Source organism: Mustela erminea, chromosome X, assembly GCF_009829155.1.
Source record: "Mustela erminea isolate mMusErm1 chromosome X, mMusErm1.Pri, whole genome shotgun sequence".
NCBI lineage: Eukaryota > Metazoa > Chordata > Mammalia > Carnivora > Mustelidae > Mustela > Mustela erminea.
This window is the reverse complement of record NC_045635.1, coordinates 7,395,798-7,416,191: the sequence shown is the minus strand read 5'-3', so window position 1 is coordinate 7,416,191 and position 20,394 is coordinate 7,395,798. Positions and strand designations below refer to the sequence as shown.

General features: G+C 39.9%; 1 long non-coding RNA gene across 1 annotated transcript; it reads left to right on the top strand.

Annotated features, from left to right (window-relative positions):
- Positions 1-1,500: 1,500 nt before the first annotated feature.
- On the top strand, positions 1,501-19,989 carry LOC116583122. Its single transcript, XR_004282621.1, has 3 exons — positions 1,501-1,512; positions 2,283-2,286; positions 19,903-19,989. It is a non-coding gene; the product is annotated as an uncharacterized LOC116583122 (long non-coding RNA).
- Positions 19,990-20,394: the final 405 nt, after the last annotated feature.

The following is a 20,394-nucleotide window of genomic DNA, read 5'->3' as shown; positions in this document are numbered from 1 at the left end:
AACAGGGAAAATATGATACACACGTAGATTTTGTTATCTTTGTTTTCACGAATGACATGTTTAGCATAACACATTTCTAAAGCAAGTGATGGTCTTGACTAAAAATAGTACTACACTTATCTTTCGAAGAATTTGGCTTTTCTAAGCTTATGGAGGTGGGAGGAGCCTATGTAGGGAGAGGTCTAAGAGAGAGGAGAAAGGATCAGCCCTAGGGCTCAGGGCACAGATTTTTTTTTTTAAGATTTTCTTTATTTACTTGACAGACAGAGATCACAAGTTGGCAGAGAGGCAGGCAGAGAGAGAGGGGGAAGCAGGCTCCCTGCTGAGCAGAAAGCCCAATACGGGGCTCGATCCCAGGACCCCGGAATCATGACCCGAGCCGAAGGCAGAGGCTTTAACCCACTGAGCCACCCAGGTGCCCCTCAGGGCACTGATATTTTATAACCACCATTGCTTTATATGCAGACCATCCTTGTACAAAAGTGATTGTATTCTCTTGAGATCTTCACCCCACTTTCCAGGATAAAATCCTAAGATTTCAACTCATCCCTCAAAGATAGCATATCCCAAAGTGCCTATCATAGAGTGTTAGTTCTATCTGAGGGTCATAGTACTGTGAAGGAGGTAATTCCATGAAAAATGAGCAATTTGGGAAAACATAGCATGTTAGAGTCATCTGGAGATCCATAGCACATATTAGCATATTTAAAGCTCTGATAAATCCCACATGCCTGGTTACCATTGTTTAATCCACATTTTTCAAATTAATATAGAAGTCTTTTTTTTTTTTTTTTTAACAGGAGTACCTATTCACACTGGAGGATCTGTTCCTTGGAGAAATCTGGAGGAACATTGTTTTAAGGTACTAATATGGTACTGACATCTAGAATTATTTATGGGATTTAATACTGATGACAAGGAATAGACATTTACTGTGTCTTAAGAAGATGAAATTAAAGAGAAAATTAGGTACGCTGAAAAAAAATGCATTTGTTCAGTAGCTGATGGAAATAACCACATAGAACAAAGAAAAGAAATTTTCTGTTTTGTATGTCTGTTTATATTCTGGGGTTTAAGGAGTCAAACAAGCGATGGAACTCTAACTTCTAAGTCGAGCAAGAAGCACGCATTAAATACTACCAGTTGCTCTGTTGGTTGCCTCGGACGCTTCTGAGGGGTATGGGATGCAGGGATTCTAGTAGATTCATGATATTGACAGTGAATGCTTACTGAGGCCCTAGCATGTGCTAGAGTCCAATCTAATGCTTTACATCTATCATCCTGCTGAGTCCCTACAAAGCCATGGAAGGTAAGTACTGATATCATGCCCGTGTTTTCTGGATGAGGAACTTTCCTAAAACATACTAAAATCTCAGCTTTGTTTGACTTAAAAATATTTTTTTATTTTAAAAATATATTTATAAAATATATTTATATATTTAAAAATATATAAAATTTATATATTTAAAAATATAAAATATTATATATTTAAAAATATATTTATATTTTAATGTATTTCAAAATTTGTAAATACGCATGTATGTATGCAGCACATATCATTTGGCTTAGGCAACATACAAAAAATACCTCCCATCAATATATATGCGTGTATGCCGGACATTTGCTTGAACTTACATTCCTACCTCTTCAAGGAAGCTCCTGCCCCATCCTTTTGTAGGAACTCTGTGTTTTGAAAAAAAAAAAAAAAAAAAGCTTGGCCAAGGTCGCTCTTCCCCTCCGACTGCAGTGCCAGGCTACGTGTGAACTATCAGTCTCGTTTGGGCTCTGTACACGGGTGGATTTCATAGTCTGTCATTACTTCCCAGCGACAGGGAATTAAAGGCCTTGTCTTGCGTTCGTTGGCAACTTTTGGTTGCTCGGTTCTACTGAGGTACTATGAGCATGAAGCAACCCTACTGGGTTACTGGGAGTTTTAGTCGAGCATATTAGATACGATTTCCGGCAAATGCCACGTGTTCGTTTTCTCTTGGTTAAGTTTGCTCTTCTCCCATCCCTGTGCGCTTCTAGCTTTGAATGTTTATTTACGCTTCTGTTGGTTTAGAATGCACGCTTTCTTGTACCATGGGATCCTTTCAAAATGTGAAGTCGACCGTGGAGATGACAAAACACTCTTATTGAATTATCTTTTCTTCTGTTGCCTTATTCCCTGCAGTGTCTTGGTGGGGGACTAGGGCAAGGCTTGCTACTGACGGGGTGCCAAGCTGTTCACCATATCACGTGTGTTGACCATACACATGGTGAGCGCTCCCGTGCGGGACCAGGGGTGTCCTTGAATAAGCTCCTTCGCTTCCAAATTCCTTCCAGGATGACTTGCCCATTTCCTGTCCTGCTGATCACACCCTTGGAAGGGATTTGAAGTCTGGAGTGTCTTTGATGTTTTCTTCTGGCCATGCCAAAGCCGCCCCGGGAGACAACAGGCTCTCTCAAGCCTGTGCAAATGGGTTTTTAAGTCAGTGTGTCTGCCAAGCTGCTGTGTTTCTTTGCTCTCTCTTTGATGTCCATCTAGCATGGTGCCTTGTACGCCTCACCCAAGGCCTGGCATGTAGCAAATTCTCATTACCATTGCCTCGGTATGGAAACTTGTGTGGAAAATATTTCTGGAACTCCCTCCTACCCATCCCAAGTTTATTTCCTTCTTCCTGGTCCGTCGTCTTCCCTCTGCCCTCTACCGTACAGACTTCTGCCAGATGCGAAGGAAATTCGGTAAATTGGAATAAAGCAAAACAAAACAAACAAGTAAAACCAAGAAGAGATAAGAATGTGGTTTCTTTAAATAACAGACTGCAGGGTTGGAATCAATGGAAGTGTCACTTTATTCATACACGGAGAACATACGGTTGCAAGGCTTCAGATCTCCTGACAAGGCTTTGGATTCATCTAGGGAGCCCCATTTAAACATATTCTGCTCTTGTTCTTTCTGAGGTGTGAGAAGAGTTTTTATAGAAGGGCTGATCCCAAAATGAGGTGTTAACAAATCAGACAATCCCTTTCACCGCCTATTGACGCGTACATAGAGGTCTATTGGCAACTTTCACCGCACTCATTTGATTTTATGCTTGCTGGTCGGTTTCCAAATGAATTTCCTTTTTGTGAGGAAATGAGTGAAATAAAACACAAGGGAGGTGACTTTAAAGGATGCTATGTTAAATTTAGAGTTTGGATAGAGTTTGGATGGCATTAAAAATATGCAGGCATATACTTCAGTTTCTAGAAGCTTTGACATCAGATGTTGCAGTGTGGTTCCCTGGGAGGGAGTAGAAAGGAGGATGGTGAAATGTGGACACGCTAGGGGGTGTCCAAGGTCATCACTGAGCTGTGTTTTCTCTCGAGACTCTAAGCCTTCTCGCTTTCGTCCTGACTGGTGACTCGCTCTGCTGCTTCTGGCAATCTCCGACCTTCTTCCTTTTCCACGTGAACTGCTCTACCCGGGGCGTGTCGTTCTTGCTTATTTGGTGTTTCCCTCCAGCATGCCTCTCCTCTTTCCTTTCCACTTTGGGTTTCCACCAAGAGTGCCTCTTTCTGCTTCAGTCTCTATTGTCTTGTTCGTCTTGGTTGCTATCTACAATGAATGACTTGCCAACAGGAGATTATTAAGACTAGCGTAGTATGGGCAGACTTTTGCCCTAGCAGTATTTCCCAGGGGGCTGGTCAGGCTATATGGAGCCCTAAGATTGGTGGCCTCACACCCCTTTGAATGATAATAAATAATGCAAAGGGACGGACAGTGTTTAGGTGAAGAGGGGCAGAAATATTTCTGCTTGTTCTTCATTAACTGTGGAATGGCAAGGAGCAGAGACACAGATAATGCAGATACCTGAACAGGATATTTGCCTGTGGCTTCAGGGTGCTTTCTTTGTAATGAAATTTAAATGTGAGCCTTTTGATGTTCCAGACATTCACACCTTACACACCAGGGCTGCTTAAACACTGGACTGGGGCACAGGGCAAGTTGTCCAGGTTACTTCGGAAAACCTTCCTTCAAGTCCGATTTGCTGAAGATGGGTTACAGCCCATTCTCTGCTGCTCCTGGTAACCTCCGCTGTTCTGGTTGAAGATGTGCACTTTTGCAGTTCAACCTGCCTTTCAAGTGCAAGAGAGATCATCATGAGAAGTGTCAGCTCGGCATTTCTGCCACTGTGTGCTTCCTCCTTCTGCGGAGAGCATAGCTCAGAAAGTCGTGCCAAAGAAGTGTTCAACACACAGAGTGTGGTCTCCGGCAATGAACTTCTTTCATGATTATGGCCAAATATGTTTTTGGAAGGAAATAAATACATCGATACCTGAATAGATACAGTAATATACAAATATCAGATATATACTTTTATTAAAAATTTATATTTATTTATTTATTGGGGCACCTGGGTAGCTCAGTGGGTTAAAGCATCTGCCTTCGGCTCAGGTCATGATCCCAGAGTCCAGGGATTGAGCCCCGCTTTGGGGGGGACCTGCTCAGTGGGGAGCCTGCTTCTCCCCTCCCCCTGCTCTTACACTCTCTCTCTCCCTTTCAAATAAATAAATACAAATCTTTATTAAAAATTTGTATTTATTTATGTATTGATTCGTTTATTTAAAAGAAAACCTACTTCTTGCTGGAGTGAAGAAAGGATTTACCTATGATAAAAATCATGGAAAATAAGGAGTTAAGGAAACCATTGGACCAAATGTCCAAATGCAAAAAGCGTTGCTCTATATACACAATTTTTTGAGTTCTTTATAAGTATTTATGAAAGTTTTATAATATGCCTTTCTCCGTCTTAGATATACTGGTATCTAAAAAATAAATACAAGAGATTATCTTTGCAAACAAGGGCTTTACCATTTTAAAAACAAACTTTGCATTGGGCACCCAGGTGGCATTGAAAAAAAGAAGTTGTATGAAAGAATATGCCTTCAAATCATGTTGGTCATAAGAAGTAGAGAAAAAAAACCTTCACTTTCACTTAATGCCAAAACCAACATAAATTTAGAAATGTTTGCTCACAAAAAATAGTTCAGGGCTTCCTTAGTGATATGTCCCACTCAGCAAAACTTATAATGACTTACCATCCTATCTTTGCCCAGAATATACCAAGAGCAAATAGAGACTGGGAGAAGGAAAACAAGAATTGGGCAGACAGGAGGGCCATGATTCATTTTAGAAATGTGTTTCCCTTTAACCATGCCTAAAATTGATTATAAATTATTAGATTAAATGGTAGTCCCTTTTGAACCCCAAATGGAACCATTCAGAAGACGGTCAGAAGACAAATTGGAGTACCAGCCAAGCCTGCCTTATACGGACTTGGGACCCCTGAGATTAGATTCTAACCACACCCTTGAACGCTTCAGCCGACTATCAGATGTAACTGTAAACGTTCAAGGTTCTTAGACATGAATGTGCTAAGCTTAAACATTGTTTTCTATACAAAGATTTTAGATTATATTACATTGTGTATTACAGTACGACAGGCAGTTCCTTCTATACCCACAATCATTTGCTGATTCTTTTGTTGTCTCCCTTCCCCCTGGCCTCTTAATACTTACTCAGCTGCTGTCCGGGAGTCTGTCTACCTGTTCCATAAAGAGTCTATGGTTGATAACAGAAAGGACTGTTTTTCCTTTTGGCCTGTGCAGTCTGACCGGCTGTGTTCAGTAGCCCATGACACTCACCCAGGAAAGGTTGGAAGGTGATGACACAGAGGACTCAAACTGAAGACCGCTTGTCTGCTCCTGCGTCGGATTGTCCCTGGTTTTTTGCTTGACATGTAAGAATGGGGTAGCAGATTACATTTGTTGGAATTGTGTCAATTTGCATAACAGCCTTGTTTACGTAGCATGTGAATTGGACATATTGTGCGCTCAAGGGTGAATGGATCTCGAGTGTGAGGTTTAACAGAACATAACGTGTTTGGATGGGTTCCCCAGTTCTCGCTACCAGAAGCCTGACCCTACCGTCCTGTGTGGGTGTAAAAGCACCCTATTAGCCATGGTTTTGAAAAGTGGTATTTTCTGTTCCTTATGTAGAAACTGAAAATAGAAAGCCAGAAAGAAATTTGAGATTGCAGGTAAACCCTCAGCTCCAGAACCCCTTTGTTACAAACAAGAAGGGACATGTGCTCATTATTTTCATGTAGCTAAGAAATAGAAGTTCAACTTCAGTTTAAATGTAATTTAAACTAAATTCCTGTGACAACTCTTAACAGGTTAATTAAATTTGCCCAGGTGCTTAAATACACTACTGGGCATATTTTGTGTAATTCTGTTCATCACACTCCAGAAAAACAACAATTATAGAAGAGCTATGTACATTTAGGGGAGGGGGTCACTAACATCTTTTTCAATATTTAATGTGCGCTAGACCAGTGCTTCTCAAATGAATTCTAAATAAGATTTTAGCAAATCAAATCCAACAATATATTAAAAAAGGGTAATGTGGGCGCCTGAGTGGCTCAGTGGGTTAAGCCTCTGCCTTTCGGCTCAGGTCATGATCTCAGGGTCTTGGGATCGGGCTCTCTGCTTGGTAGGGAGCCTGCTTCCTCCTCTCTCTCTGCCTGCCTCTCTGCCTACTTGTGATCTCTCTCTGTCAAATAAATAAATAAAATCTTAAAAAAAAAAAAAAGGTAACGCATCATGATTGTGTGGGGTTAATCCCAGGAATGCAGGTTGGCATAAAATACGAATATCAACCAATGTTATTAGAAACCAGAAAAAGAAAAAGCTGTATGATAATCTGAATATACCCAGAAAATGCATTTGTCAAAATCCAACATCCATTCCTGACAAAACCTCTCAGCAAATCGAAATAGGAGACATCTTCCTCAAGCTGATAAAGGGCATCTACGAAGAACCCGTAGGTAACATAGTTCTGGTGAAAGACTGAAAACTTTCTCTCTAAAATCAGAAGCAGGATCAGGATGTCTGTTTTAGCACCTCTATTTAAGTTTGTCCTGGAGATTCTAGCCAGAGAAGTTAGTTAAGGAAAAGAAAAAAAGATAGGAAAGGTGGGTATTAAGGAGGGCATGTATTGCATGGAGCACTGGGTGTGGTACATAAACAAAGAATCTCAGAGCACTGAAAAAATAAAATTAAATTTTAAAAAAGTAGGAAAGAAAAAAGCAAAACTGTCTATATTCACAGATGACATCATACCCCACATAGAAAATCTGATGGATCTACAGATAAGAAATCTGCTGGAGCTAATAAATGAGTTTAGCAAAGTTGCAAGACACAAGATCAATATACAAAGATAATTATAATTCTGTATACTGGCATGGAACCATAGGAACTTGAAATTAAAATATCATTTATAATAGCATAAAAGAATGAAATGCTTTAGGGATAAATTGGACAAAATATCCAAAAAAAACATGCAGTTAAAACTATAAAACATTCCTGAGAGAAATTAAATAATTACCCACATAAATGGTCAAATATGCCTTATTCAAGTGCCAAAAGACTCAGTCAATATTGTTAAGATGTCATTTCCCCCCAGGTTGGCTAATAAATTCAATGCACTCTTAATCCAAATCTCAGCAGGTTTTTTTATAGATGACAAACTGATTCTAAAATTCATATGGAAATTCAAAGAACCTAGAGTAATCAAAACAAGATTTAAAAAGTAGAACAAAGGTAGGCTAACACTACCTAATTTCAAAAATTATTATTAAGCTGCTATAATCAAGCCAGTTGGATGGTAAACATAAAAATAGACAAATAGGGGCAACTGGGTGGCTCAGTAGGTTAAGCACCCAACTCTTGATTTCAGCTCAGGTCATGATCTCAGGGTCCTGGGATCGAGCACCATATTGGGCCCCACACTCAGTGGGGAGTCTGCTTGAGGATCCTCTCTCTCCCTGTCCCTCCCTGCCCTCCCCCTGCTCTCCCTCTCTCTCAAATAAATAAATAAATCTTTTTTTCAAAGATACACAAATATTTCAATGGAATAGAATAGGGAATGAAGCAATAGGCTTGCATATATATGGACAACTGGATTTTGACATAGGTGCATGAAACAGAAATCATAGTCTTCTAAAAAAAATGATGCTGGAACAATTGGATGTTCATACACATTCAAAAAAGAAAAAGAAAAATGAAACTTTGGTCTCTAGCTCATATACAATATATATGATCTGTGATCAAAATGTAAAGCCTAAAACTATAAAACTTCTGTAGGAAAACACAAGAGAAACTTTTCATCTTGAATTAGGCAGACTGCTTAGGTAGAACACCAAAATATGATCTATAAAAGAACACATTGATAATATAGACATTTTTTTATTAGTTTCAGAGATGCAGTTCAGCAATTCATTGGTTGAGTAAAACACCCAGTGCTCATTCCATCACGTGCCCTCATTAATGCCCATCACCCAGTTATCCCTTCCCCCCACCCACCTCCCCTCCAGCAACCTTTCGCTTGTTTCCTAGAGTTCAGTGTCTCTTACAGTTTGCCTCCCTCTCAGTCTTCCTCTTATGTTATTTTTTCTTCCCTTCCCCTGTGTTCATCTGTTTTGTTTCTTGAGTTCCACTTATGAATGAAATTATATGGTATTTGTCTTTCTCTGACTGACTTATTTCACTTAGCATAATACCCTCTAGTTCCATCCATATCATTGCAAATGACAAGAGTTCATTCTTTTTGATGGCTGAGTAATATTCTTTCATTCTTTATTGAGATATATATATATATATATATATATGATGTGGTATATATATGTATGTCTACATATATGTGTATATATATACATCTGTCAAAGGACATCTGGACTCTTTCTGTAGTTTGACTATTGTGGACATTGCTGAGATAAACTTTGAGGTGCATGTGCCCCTTCCAATCACTATGTTTATATCCTTTGGATAAATAATTAATTAGTGCAATTGCTGGGACATAGGGTAGCTCTATTTTTAACTTTTTGAGGAACCTCCATACTGTTTTCCACAGTGGCTGTACCAGTTTGCATTCCTACCAACAGTGTAAGAAGGCTCCCCTTTTTCTGCATCCTCACCAATATCTCTTGTTTGCTGAGTGGTTAATTTTAGCCATTGTGACCTGTGTGAGGTGGTATCTCATTGTGGTTTTGATTTACACTTCCCTGCTACCAAGTGATGTTGAACATTTTTTCATGTGTCTATTGGCGATTTGTATGTCTTCTTTGGAAAAATGTTTGTTTGTGTTCTCTGCCCATTTCTAGGCTGGACTTTTTTTGTTTGGAGATAATACAGGCTTCCTCAAATTAAAAATAAATTTGTTCTTTGAAAGCCACGGTTAAGGAATCAAAAGACAAGCACAGACTAGGATAAAATACTTGCAAGCCATATATCTGATAAAGGACTTGTATCCAGAATGTGTAAACAACTCTTTAAATTTAATCATGAGAAAACTAGCCACCCATTAAGAAATGAGCAAAATTCTTTTTTTTAATATTTTTATTTATTTGACAGAGAGAGATCACAAGTAGGCAGAGAGGCAGGCAGAGAGAGAGAGGAGGAAGCAGGCTCCCTGCTGAGCAGAGATCCTGATGTAGGGCTCGATCCCAGGACCCTGAGATCATGACCTGAGCCGAAGGCAGAAGCTTTAACCCGCTGAGCCACCCAGGCGCCCCAGAAATTAGCAAAATTCTTAATACATACAATGCTCTTCTCTATGCCTAACTTCACAGACCCAGGATCCTTCCACCATGTAGGACTACATGAAGGATCCATAAAGTGGGAATTTAATGAGCCAGGCCTAGGGGTGTAGTGTACACATCACTCCTGCCCACATTTCATTGGCCACAATTCAGTCTTGTGGTCATACAGAACTACCCAACAAAAGAGGAAGGTGGGCTTTATAAACAGCTAGCTAATCTCTTCCACATTGTGCATCATTAAAATTGGCAATGTTAGTAGATGGTTACAGGTGGTTTTATGGCAAATAAGAATGTTCTATAGCAATTCCCAAAAGTATAAAATCATTACCACTATACCATTACTTTGACCTACTTTAGCTCTTTTTTCCTTCCTCTCTTTCCTTGTGACTTCATGGGGTAAAGAAATACTCTTTCTGGTTGGGTAGAGTTATAGAGATACCTCTTTTTTTATCCATAAATATGAGAATATTTACATAGTGGGGAATAGTTGAAAAAATGTTATTTTGGCCCTGGCCTGACAGGAAGAGAGCTAATAAACCAGTTAAGCTGTAGCAGGTGATCTCCCAATGACATGGTCTGTAAAGGAGGATGTTAACAAAGATCAGGGTGGGAGAGGAAATACTGGATGCAGAGTAGAGATCAAAGAAATGAGGCAAGACTGGGAATGTGAGAGATGTGGCAAGAGGTTGGAGCCTATGGAAAAAGAGTTTATGGGAAATTCTAAGATGGGAGGATGAACAGCAGATTTTAAGGAGAAGGATGCTAAAGATTCAGTTGTACTTCATTTGTATTCTAAAGGTCAATGCCATCTTTTGCCTTTAATCTTCAACAAAACACTGCTATCCATAGAACCAGTGTCATTGGTACCTTGAGTGGCATCTAGCATAAGGCCGTAAGAGCTATGTCAATTCAGGATCTCTGAGAAGCACAGATGGAGAAAACACTAATGACAGATAAGGGGGAGAGAGAGCAGGAGTAGGCAGGAAGAGCCCCTGATCCGTTATTCAGCTCTAATACCTATGAGGGGAAAGAAGGAGGGAAGACAGGGACAGACGCCTCCTAGACTGCAGTGCAACTCTAGAACCATTGTGGCCTGGCTGATGGGGAGCCTCTGAACAAAGTTTGCCCATTAGAGAATCAGGGGACTAGATCAAGTCCCCTTCCATGCTCAGTCCTCGGCTGGGAGTAACCTTGAGGCAGTGTAGCACAGCATCAGTGCCATGGCAGATCTGTAAATACAGCAGCTGGTCACTGCCTGGTAACCATATTCCTACCTGGAAATTCTCTTGAGAGATCCAAGTGGTGCAACCCCATGGCCACCAAAAAGAATAAGCTCAGAAGGATGAAATGGTTGGTCCAAAAAACACCAAGCTAATTCATCCAAAGCAGGAATTGGGGAGTCAGAAAAAAGGAGAACTCCAAGCATCACCAACCCCTAGGCATCCTTGGAGGGTCTCTAGAGCAGCTGGGACAGAGATACCAACGATTTCATGATGATCAAAAGGGAAAGCATGGCAGACTGACATCTGGGTTGTACCCTGAGTCTTCTCGAAGAGCAGAATGGGAAAAGTTCAGCCAGTTTCCCTCTCATTCCTCATCTGTGCACTCTGTTAAGCAGTGCCACAAGGAGATGAGAAAGGTCTCAACCCAAACACTTCCTGTATAATGGTCAGTTGTGAAGGAGAGGTAAGAGAGGTGTCTAGTTGTTTTTCAGGTTTTTAACATGTAATTTTTGAGTGTAAGTAGAGTTGACTATTGAACAACATGGGTTTGTACAGCCTTTGTACTCCACTTATACACAAATTTCTATTTCAAGAAATACAGGACAGTATTGTAGATATAATTCCATTATGATTCTCTTAATAACTGTTTCTTTCGCTAGCTTACTTTTTCTTTTCTCTAGCTTACTTTACTGTAAGAATACAGTATGTAATACATAGAGCAAACAAAATATGTGTTAATCGACTGTTATTGGTAAAGCTTCTGGTCAATAGTAGTCTATCAGTAGTTAATGTTTAGGGGAATCAAAAGTTATATACAGATTTTTTATTGCGCCAGGGGTTTGGTACCCCTAACCCTCGTGTTGTTCAATGGCCAACTGTATCTCCTTTTCAGAGGTCCTTGCTTCCCAAGAGATGCATTTAGCCATGCTCCCTAATTCTGGGCATAGCTGAGTGTGGACAATGGTGGCAGATTCAGGTATAGTTTTTTTGAATGTTACTACCAGAATATCAGCCACTGGTGACTTTTTTCATATTAAGTGGGCATTCCATTATCTTGGAGAATTCAGTGGTCATAATGATAAAAGTAGCTATTTTATAAATTCCTTTCTGGGACCTAAAATCACACTTTCACCCGTACTATAAATGTCCCTCTTCCCCTCATAGCAAATCACTAAGTTCATGGGCATCTCAGACTTGACATATATCTTAGGGAGGGTTGGTTTTTTTTAATTGAATTTGTTTTAGAATATACTGTGTTTATATCAATATCCTGATTACTCTGGAGATATTAAACTATAAACAGCACTCACTTTAAACTTTTAAAACATTTAAGGTTTTATTGTGGTTTCAGAATTTTTTCTTCCATTAGATACCGTGAGCATTTCCAGGGATGATCTCAGTTCTGGGCACATGAAGGATGGTCATGTGTTCCAATATCAAACCCAGATGGGTGCAATTTGCAACACCCTTGACAGGTTTCCCTGATCTAGGGTAACCAACTCCTCGTGAGTTACCACGACTTTTCTGGGCACTGAAAGTTCCACATCTTGGGAACCTCCCCAGTTCTGGGTAAATGGGGTAGTTGGTCACCCTACCCTGCTATTACCTTCAAACAAAAGAAGAAAGTTTCAGCAGGGTGGCCATTCTTAGCTGGCAAATTAGTTTCCTGTTTACTTTCCAAGGTGGTGAAAAAGCAGGACCCCTATAGACATCTTTGATTACTGTCACATTATTTCAAACGTTTAAGAGTTACAATGGTGTTGGGTATCTAGTGGCTTTACCTATAGTTATTGATTTATCAGAATACGTTCTTCATAAAATTAAATACTGAACACATTAAAAAATACTGCTTATTTTCCAAAAGCAATAAAGAGATGGAAACACTTGTGTTTTCAACCATCTACATATATATTATTATTGTCTTCTCTCTTGAATTTGAATTTGCTTTTACTCAGCTTCTAACTCCTTAGAGCTGCCCTAAATGAAGAAATCAGATTAACAGTGAACCAAAGCATGCATGAAACTTCTTCTTTTTTAACTTTAGTTTGTGTGGGTGCATGTGTATACATACACACATGTATGTATAGATATATAGATCTATACATACATATGTATGTATTTCATGGCACATCTTGCAAATCAATAAATCATAAGGGAGAAAAAACTAAAAAGTGGTGGCTTACTCCTCAAAGCAAATTCAGTCCAACTGAATTACTATTTCAGTTCACAATGTGACAAAGCCAATTGGGAATTTCCAGATGCAGAAGAGGTAAAAATGCCAACTTTATTAAAATGTAAGCCAAAGCAAAATCACAGTCTGAGATGGAAGTGGGATTGAGGAAAAGGCTGATTTTGTTTGGCATGCACTGTAAAATTCTAATTTCATGTAGGTTTTTAAAAAATGAAATGCCCACCCTTATAGAGCCATAGAGGGAAAGACAAGCCCACACTAAGCTGATTGTCCATGGTCCTTAAATTTTTATGTTAATAATAATTTAAATTGTTGATAACATATTGGGGCTCAATTGATAATGGCATTGGAAGATTTCATGAACTAAAACAAATTATTTTAGTAGAGATCATCAGAAAAGTGATATGATTTGATCTTGGGAGACCAACTTGGACCTACAACATAGCTATACGTATCTTACATATGAAATCATAGAGGATCCACATTTTTAGAGAAGATTGGAGGTATGAGTACCTTTTTTTCAACCAAATAAAGCCAGTTTTTTTTTTCAGTGCTTTAGGTATGATTTCTCTTAGAAAGTTGGCCTTACATATCTGTTCATCTGTTCACCTACAGATGAAGGCAAAGGGGTACGTTTTCACAAATATTGGAGGTATTCATAATTAAGGAATTCTCTGTGACTTTGGGTTTGACTTCCCTTAGAGTGATGACCGAAGTACTATGCATGCTAGTGGGCCAAGACACCCTGTAATTGTAGGATTTGAAGTAATTCGATACATAGTAAAACGATCATGAGTTTCAGAGTAAGGTACACCTGGATTCAAATCCAGCACAACTTAAATATATACAAAATATATTAAAGATGGATAATTGAGTGTGGAATAGCCCCTGGATCAGAGAACTAGCAAGGAGCAAAATAGCATTTTTTAAAAGATTTTATTTATCTATTTGAGAGAGTAAGTGTGTGCATGAGCAGCAGAGAGGGGCAGAGGGAGAAAGAGAAGTAGACTCCTTCATGTGGGGCTCGATCCCAGGACCCTGGGATCATGACCCAAGCCAAAGGCAGCCACTTACCCAAGTGAGCCACCCAGGTGCCCCACAAAATAGCATTTGAATATAGGACATCTTCCCTTCAAAATACATTATGGGGGCGCCTGGGTGGCTCAGTAGGTTAAAGCTTCTGCCTTCGGCTCGGGTCATGATCCCAGGGTCCTGGGATCGAGCCCCGCGTCGGGCTCTCTGCTCATCGGGGAGCCTGCTGCCTCCTCTCTCTCTGCCTGCCTCTCTGCCTACTTGTGATCTCTATCTGTCAAATAAATAAATAAAATCTTAAAAAAAAATACATTATGTAAAAACTAAAAATTTCTGACCTACAAAAAACCTACCATACACAAAGTTGAGAAACACATGAGAAATACAACAGGTGAGGAGCTGGTTTTATTAAGATATAAAGAGTATTTACAAATGAATATCCAAGAGACATATATGGGCAAGTCAAAGAAAAAAAAATGAACAGCTTGTAAGCAAACAAAGTTCCCACTTTAGCCATGTTTAAGTGAATATATATTAAAACAACAAAATATTAAAGATTTAAATTATACCATGTGTTAGGAGAAATGTAGGGAAACAAGGATTCTCAAATTAGACATGTCGACTAGCAAATCCTGTTTGGTATCACTTAAATGAACAATAAAGAGTGTGAGACATGTTAGTCTGCTATTTTGCAAATAAGAGAATACATGGAGCACAATGGCTTAAATAAGTCCATGTTTACTTTTCTCACATAATTTGAAGCTTGAAGGTAGGTGGCTGCTGGTTTGGGGGCTCTGGGTTGTGGGGTGGCAACATGCCTACCATAGCAACAGGAATCATGTCTGCAATCAAATAGTAAGGAGTGACGACGAGGGGTGGCATCAATGCTGGCACATCTGTCCCTTCATTAAGTAAATAAAAGCTTACCAAGAGAGGTCCCAGAGGACTTTCATTTACACCCTACTGGCTGGAACTATGAGATGTTGAACACACATAACTCAGGGGAAACTGGGACAGGAAGTAAGAGAGAAAGAAGGTGGGAGCAGTTGTTGGTTCAGGTACCTTGCAGTGTCTGCTACACATTTGCATAACAGTATTTGTACATGCCATCTGACCATATAAAGTATTGGCACGATTGTGAAGCAACTGGAACTCTCATATTCTGCCATGAGTAAAAAATGGCACAACCACTTGGCAAAACTTGGCAGCCTCTTATAAAGTTGGACATATGCCTAGAAATTCCACCCTTGATCATTTTCCCAAGAGAAATGTGCCCATGAAAAACATTTGAAAGAATATTTAAAGAAGCAATATTCATAATAACCCCAAATTAAAAATAACTCAAACGTCTATCAAAGATGAATGAATAGACAAATTGTAATATATCCATATAATGGAATACTGCTCAGCAATAAAAATAAAGAACCATCAATATACAAAACAGCATGAATGATTTTCAGAAATATCATCCTGAGCAACAGGAGTCAGGCACAAAGGTATGCACATTGTTTGATCCCCTTTCTATGAAATTCTAGAACTGGCAAAACAAACTGTGGTGATAGGAAACAGAAAAGTGGTCACCTGGAACCAGAGGTTGGGGTGGATTTTCTGCAAAAAGTTGTGAGGGAACTGTCTCAGTAATGGAAATTGTATTAGCCATATTCCTAGATTCAGCAAACTTGATGCTTTACCATCTACCCTCTATGCAGATGCCAGACATACCTTGTTCCTGACACCTTATTTGAGTCATCTCAAATACAAACCAACCAATAGAGAGTCTACACCGTCCTCTGTAATAACCAATAAAGGTCATTCCCTGCCCCCCACTCCGTGCTTCCTGCAAAAAACACAATTTAGGCTTGGACACACAGTTGCACTCTTGTTCACTGATTTTGCTACCTCACCCTTGGTGATTCCCCTGTGGCTCCCCCCGTGGCATGACATGTATTCCCTCTCTTGGGAACTGTGAGTGTAATAAGCCACCCTTTCCTCCTGATCTTGGCCTCACCTTTCCTCAATAATAATAAAGATTATTGAAACAGGAAGATTCTCTTTCTTAATTGTGTTAGTGGTAACGCAGGCACACAAACGTCACACTTTAAATTTGTGTATAAATGTCACACTTTTGATTTTATGTAAATAAAGTTTATTAAAATTTTTTTAAATGAACATATGTTTTATGTCTACAACTTTATCACTTGACTGTATTCTTTAGATATCCTTGCACATGTATGCAAAGGTAAAACAAGATCTTCATGACATTGCAGTAGACTTAGACTGAAAACAACATAAATGTCCATCATCTGGGGATTGTCTGTTAATGCGGCATAGCCTGCACTACCAGAATGGATATTCTACTGCATCTTAGGATTTTGAACTAGACCCTCCTCCATGCCTCCAGCATTTGGCCAAGTGTGCCATCAAGTCAAGTCCCAAAGTGTGATGAGATATTTAACTATTAGGGGGAAAAATGGGCAAATCCATGAAGACTGAAAAGAAATAATGGCCTAGAGAATGTTAAGAGCAGTGTGCACTCTGCTCCCAGTTATGTTGGTAAATATGGGGCAGGAGCAGATTTTGTAATTGTATATACTATGTATTATATTTGTGCATGCATAGACTACATAATAGCAAGAGTTGCTTCTGGGGAGGACTGCAACCTGGATACAGGGGAAGGGGGATGAAAATGAAATGTGGTTTTCCCTGCATATCCTTTTATAAGACTGAATTATTGTCTGATCATTGTGTAAATATATGAATGTTTTAATGAAAAGTGACCAGTTTTTTTATAAACAAAATAAGGAAAAGTTAAAAATTAAAACATTTAGAATTTGCAGAAACACAATTTGTATGACCCCTCAGGCTGATATAAGAATGATCTTATTATTATTGGATTGGCTACTATTCTTAAATCAGTAAATAAGTGTAGCAATCCCATGTTTTGCTGGGGCCAAATATCTCAATGGGGAAGGGGGACCCAAAGAGTTTAGCATGTAATAAACGTGGGAAAATAGAAAACAGATTCCAGCATGCTCTGGAGGTCTGTAGTTCTCCTGACTGCTCCCTTGGAATGGAGTGCCTTTTTTGATTATAGCTCACTTTATGCAAAATATACCACATTTCCCCTAACACTCCCCCACACACTCACACACACTCATTCTCATAACCATCTTGGGAAATATCATTCTTGTCCTTGCTTTACAGAGCAGCAAGAGGAAACCTAAGATGATGGTGGTTTGCTTCAGTTATAAAGAGACATTGGAACTCTGAGTATTGTGTATATTTTCATCAGTTAATTTTTTGATAGTTGAGTTCCATGTCAAATCTATCTCTCAGAGAGAAAGAGAGAATGTGAGTTAAATATAGAACTGACTATGGTTTGTCATGGTTTGTATCATAGCTTCATATGTTAGTGGGAGGCTCAGAGGAAAAGAAAAGAATTATGAGCCCCTTGCCTCCCTTTATTGTCTCAAATAAGCATGAGGATGCTGATGAATGTGACATATATGGATAAAGTGGTGCAGATGGCCAACCCAGAGGACTATAGGTGGGTCAAGCTTAAAATCATGAAATGAAGTAAGATGCTAGTTGGGATAGCACAGATTATGCTGCGTTAACAAACAACCCCCAAATCCTAGTCATCTAACACAATAAGGTTTATTTTTTTTATCACACTTGATAAATAGCAGATGTCTGTAAGAGGTGCTTCTCTATGTCATTCTACCTCTGGAGCCCAGGCTAATAGAGATACCAACATATGGTACATCACCTGTCATGACAGCAAAGGAAAGAGAGTGCTGCAGGGTCTCACAATGGCAATGAAATTCCCCAGCTGGAAAATGACATAGGTTACTTCTGCCAACAGCCTATTGGCCATTACTAGTTACGTGACTCTGTCCAATGTCAAGAAGGTTTGTTAAGTGAATATCCTCCCATAGTTCTAAGGGAGAGGAGACTCAGATATGCCTGAACAGAAATCTCTACCACCAGAATGAAAGCAAAGGCAGGCAAGAATAGTGAGCTGGCATCTGATGGATTGACAGCCCACGTGGTCTCTCCACCTTGGAGTCATCGTCCAGGATCTGAGGTAAATTTCATCTTGAAACAGAAAGAAAGGAGAGGATGGTGGCAGAGTAGGAGGACCCTAGGCTTATCTTGTCCTACAAACACAACTGGATAACTATCGAATCATCCTAAATACCCCCAAAATTCACCCAAAGACTGAAAGAATAAACTCCACAACTAAAGGGAGAGAAGGGACCATATCAAAGAAGGTAAGAAATGCAGAGATGTGATTTAGAGGAGAAACAGATCTTGGGTCCTATGGAGGGGAGGGAGCCATAGTGGCAGAGAAAGGCGAGAGAAAAAGGAGCACACAGGGGAATGCACAAGGAGGACATAGCCCCATAGCTATTGGCTTGGAAAATGAGTTCTTGCAACCAGCAGGGCTTAAAGCCTGGTGTTTTAAAGGTCAGCAGGCTTAGTTGGGATAGAGCCTGGAGGGCAATGCACTGTTCCTGGAGAGACGGCAGGCAGAAAACCCAGGAGCAGACTGTGTGGAAACAGTGATCTGAAGAGTGCCTGAGGCACATGGGTTATTTGCTTTTCTCAGAGCACCTCCCTGAGAGGCAGAATTCTTAGAGCTCCCTCTCTGGAAACAAAGAAGCTGGCTGGCAACATTTCCATCCCCCATCCCCATCAGCATAAACACAGAGCCACCTGTGGGAAGCAGCACAGCACCGAAGCTGGCTGCCTAACTTGCTTACAGCAAGCCACAGCCCCTGCCCTGGCAGGACTGCCCTTCTCAGTCAAGCTTGCCTAAGTCCCATTGTGGTGGGCCTCTCCCCGCAGAGGACCAGCACAAACCCCTGCCCACACCATGTCTCCAAACCAGAGAGTCTTGCAGGGCCTCAGTTCTGGTGGAGTTGGTGTCAGGTCTCATTTCACAAGCAGACCAGAACACACCAACTTAAAATTTGCCACATTCAGGCCAGGGATAAAACACTGCCCACAGAAACAAGGAGAGCCTCTGCAGATGACTGGCCTGAAGGATAGGCAGCCAAAACACAATAGCAGAGCACACACAGCACACACCAGAGACACTCCCTGATGTTCCAGACCCTGGGCACTACATGACCTCTTCTCCTTAAGGCCGTTACTTTCAGAAGCAGGAGTAATAACTGGCTTTTCTAACACAGAGAAGAAGGCAGAGACTTAGACAAAATGCGAAGATGGAGGAATGTATCCCAAATGAAAGAACAAGATGAGGCCATGGCCAGAGATCAAAGTGAAACCGATACAAATAACATGCCTACTAGAAAAAGCAGCAATTATAAGGATACTCACTGGTCTTGAGAGAAGAATGGAAGACATCACTGAGACCCTTAACAGAGATAAATGAGTTAAAAAAGAATCAGAGATGGAAAAATACAATAAACAAGATTGGAAACAGGCTTGATGCTATGAACAGAAGGTCGGGAGAAGCAGAAGCATGATATAGTGACCTAGAAGACAAAATAATGGAAAATATTGAAACTGAACAAAAGAGACAAAGAATTATGTAACAGGAGAATAGACTTATGGAACTCAGTGACTATCAAATGTAGTAACACTTGTTTTGTAGGAGTCCAGAAGAGAAGAGAGAAAAGCAGTCAGAAAATGTATTTCAAGAAATAATAGCAGAACACTTCCCTAATCTGGGGAAGGAAACAGACATCTAGATCCAAGAGGCATAGAGACTCCCATCAAAATCAACAAAAGTGGACCAACACCAAGGCATATTATAATTACATTTGCAAAATACAGCAATAAAGAAAAAGCTTAAAAGCAGCAAGACAAAAAAAAAAAAATCCTTAACTTACAAGAGAAAACCCATAAAGCTAGCTAAAGATTTCTCAACAGAAACTTGGCAAAACAGGAGGGGGTGTCATGATATATTCAAAGTGCTGAATGGGAAAAATCTGCAGCCAAGAATACTCTATCCAGCAAGGCTATCATTCCGAATAGAGGAGACATAGAGTCTCCTAGACAGACAAAAACCATGAAAGAGTTCATGACCACGAAACCAGCCCTGAAAGAAATATTAAAGAGGACTCTTTGAGTGCAGAAGAGAGACCAAAAATGACAAAGACAAGAAAGGATCGGAGAAAACCTCCAGAAACAACAACAAAACAAATAATAAAATGGCAATAAATACATATCTATCAATAATTACATTGAGTCTAAACAAGCTAAATGCTCCAATCAAAAAACATAAGGTATCAGAATGGATTAAAAAACAAGATCCGTCTATATGTTGCCTTCAGGAGACTCAATGGAGACC